The sequence below is a fragment of the Panthera uncia genome, assembly GCF_023721935.1.
Source record: "Panthera uncia isolate 11264 chromosome D3 unlocalized genomic scaffold, Puncia_PCG_1.0 HiC_scaffold_8, whole genome shotgun sequence".
NCBI classification, from domain to species: domain Eukaryota; kingdom Metazoa; phylum Chordata; class Mammalia; order Carnivora; family Felidae; genus Panthera; species Panthera uncia.
Genome location: NW_026057586.1, coordinates 45,361,857 through 45,365,516, shown reverse-complemented (window position 1 = coordinate 45,365,516; position 3,660 = coordinate 45,361,857).

Below are 3,660 nucleotides of genomic sequence, written 5' to 3'. Positions count from 1 at the left end.
ACAATTACATTGGAACATAACAAAGCCAGGGCTGGAAGATGTGGTAGTAAGCATTCAGCTTATACTGTTTCAATACAATGTTTTTAGATACAATATTACACTTATGAGTAAATCTAGAAGGAAGGAAAAATACATAGCACATTTTGATACCAATATTAACATGCCTGAGAGTTCCTATCGCTACACAGAATTCTAGTGAAACCACTGAAAGTGGTATATCCACATGGAAGACTTCTATCTACATTACCTCGTGACCAGATGCCCTCACATTCTTCCACAAAACTCTACAGGACCACTTCCGAAGGATTCGCAGACCCCAACATGGTACTGAGTAAAGAATTTCTTTGCCACCATAGATGTGCGGAACGAGCATAGACCTCAGAAGACCACTCTACCTTTTACGTGTTTTCTCACTCTTCTCCAATTTGTCTGGAAATAGCTAAATGTGGTCCGCAAGTAACTGTAAATAAAGGTGGCCTGACGATTCATTATAATAACATCACACAATTCGGTCCTCTATAAAATAAGCTAATATCAGCTTCCCTTCCATAGGTAACTTTGTATTTGTTAATATTTAGTTTCCTTCACTTCTGTTTTAAAGGAAAGAGAATACATATGATAGGGGAAGAAGAATCTATTCTTCCCAAATTATTGAGTGGCACTATTTATCCCTTAATTTCTCTCCATCTAACAAAGCAAATTACAGGATTCTAACACTTTTGGAACAAAACAGACTTAAGGAATAATTTGGTCCAAACTGCCTGTGTGAGTTTCTAATGGTTGCTGTGACACATGACCACAAACTCTGAGGCTTAAAACCAACAAAAGTCTCCCTCTCACACTTCTGGAGGCCATACATCTGAGATGAGTATGGCTGGGCCAAAATCAAGGTGCTGGTAAGTCTGAGCTCCCTCTCTGGAGGTCTGGGCTCCAGGGCAGAGTCCGCACATGCTTCTTGCAGCTTCTGGGGCCAGCCAGCACTCTGCAGCTTGTGGCCCCATCACTGCAATCTCTGTCTCCAGGGTCACAGTGCCTCCAGGGTCACACTGCCTCTTCCTCTTCTGTGTGACATCCCCTTCTGCCTCCCTCTTATAAGGACACTTGTGATTACATTTAGCATCATCCAGGACAACCTCCCTTCTCAAAATCTTTAATTTAATCACATCTGTCATGAATTCTTTTTCCAGGGGCGCCTGGGTGGCTCAGTCAGTTAAGCGTCAACTCCGGCTCAGGTCATGATCTCAAGGTTCGTGAGTTAGAGCCCCACATTAGGCTCTGCACTGACAGCACAGAGCCTGCTTGGGACTCTCTTTCTCTCTCTCTGCTCCTCCCCCACCCACTTGTACTTCCTCTCTCTCTCTCAAAATAGATAAGTAAGATTAAAAAAAAAAAAAGACTTTTTTTTTCCAAGTTCCACAGATTAAGACTTGATCTCTCTAAAGGCCATTATTCAGCCTACTACATGGTCCATTTTAGAAATGAGGAAACCAAGTCCAAGAGAAGAGATCTTGCCCCCCAAATCATGCAATTAGTTAGAAGTAAAGTCGACACAGGAACATAAATGTCTTGATCCCAGCAGAGTACAGCCACCTTCATAACAATGGCTCTGTAATTTTTTTTTATATTTGTAAAATTACAAAATACATGTGCACACCATAGTTGTTTTTCAAAACGCATCATGATGTATATGTTGTTTTTGCATAAACTTCTTTCCATGCCGATTATTATTCTTACACTTCATTTTTAGTTACTATGTACTATTTTGTTGCACTAGGTTAGCAAAATGTAGATATCACTATTCTCAAATTGTTGGAAATTTAGATCATTTCAAGTTTATTTGCCTTGCCAGCGAACATCTCTGTACTGCAATGAATATACTTGTACATCTTTGTACCCTGTATTTCCGATTTCTAGTAACAAAATCTTAGAAACAGAATTGTACGTAACAGAGGATGCATATTTTTGAGGTTGTAAAGCAAACTGTCCTCCAAAAAGAACAAATGCCAGAAGTATTTATGTGCCCTCTCCCTAATGCTTATCAACAACAAAAATTGGCATTCTTAAATTTTATCTGAAAAATTAAAAATGGTATCCTAATGGTGCTTAATTTCAGGTTGACTACTCTTTATCCATTTGTGTTTATTACTTGATGTATTGCTCTCTCTCTGTCTCTCTCTCTCTCTGGCCTACTTTTCTAGTGGGATTTACCTTTTCGATATTGATTTTCTGAGTCTGAACACAGGTTCAGGACTTTCTGCTTCAGCTTCAAACCAAACAGTTCAAATTTTTCCTATTTCTTTATTGGCCTTCCACAAGACATTTCTTTTTTCTTTTTTTTTTTTTAAAGGGTTCCTCTTGGAAACAAAACCCTGATCAAAAGCAGCACACTTCTTTATAAAAGCCACTAGATGGCTTTCATTTTCCTATTGCCCTCATTGTTTTGGTCTAGTAGGAACTCCATAAATGTTGGCTGAATTAAGTCACTTGCCCAAGACACAACGAGTTAATGCTAAGCTGGGACTGAAAACGAGGTCTTCAGGTTCCCAGCCGAGTGTTATTAATGCCATTGTCACGCTGTTTACAGTTCTTATGGCCTTAAGTTTTATAACTATTTGCTGAATAACTGTGCTAATCTCTGGTTCCACAGAAAAATAGATGCATGCATCCAAAAAAAAAAAAAATTTAGTTCCAACATCATGGTTGGCCATGGCTGGCAAGCTGGCAACCTTGGCTTTTCCCAAAACTCAACCTTGAATTGCGATGGAATAGAGGGCCCCCTGTGTGGTAGAATTTGGAAGGAAGTGGCAATAGCAATACCCAAGAGGATCCAATTTCCAAAAGTCTTTTTATAGAGATTCCTGTTTATCATGTACTTTTGTCCTTTTAGTACAAAATTTTGCAACACCAGAAGTTTCTGTCTAATGCAGATGCTTTTGGGTAGACCAATTCATTTGGTCCTTAAAACCGTCCAAAATGAATCAGAACAGTGCTTCTGATTGCCTGTACATAGACTTTTGTTGAAAAGCTGAAGCTCTTGTTGAACCTTCTTTGTTGTTGTTGTTGTTTTTTTAATTTACATCCAAGTTAGTTAACATATAGTGTAATAATGAGTTCAGGAACAGAATTTAGTGATTCATCACTTACATATACCAGCCAGTGCTCATCCCGGCAAGTGCCCTCCTTAATGCCCATCATCCATTTAGCCCATCCCCTTCACCCAATACCCCTCAGCAACCCTCAGTTTGTTCTCTGTATTTAAGAGTCTCTTATGGTTTGTCTCCATGTTTTTAGACTATTTTTGTGAAAAGCTCCTTCTGATTCAGTTGTTCTGGAGTGAGGCTTGAGTTTCTGCATTTCAGACAAGCTTTCAGGTGTTGTGCTACTGAGCTGAGGACTAGTGCTTTGAATGGTCTGCAATGAGCAAACACGTCTCCAGAAAAGATCTAGAAGGAATAGAACAGAGGCATGAACCTGGTGGCAATGAGGCTTCTGCATGAGCTCCAGCCTCAAAAAGGCCAGCCCTTGGGGAATTCATACTGTAGGGGGTTCTAAAAATTTTATTTATCTATTTATTTTTTATTTTAGGAGAGAGAGAGCAAGCTGGGGGGAGGAGAGAGAGAGAGAGAGAGAGAGAGAGAGAGAGAGAGAGAGAGAGAGAGA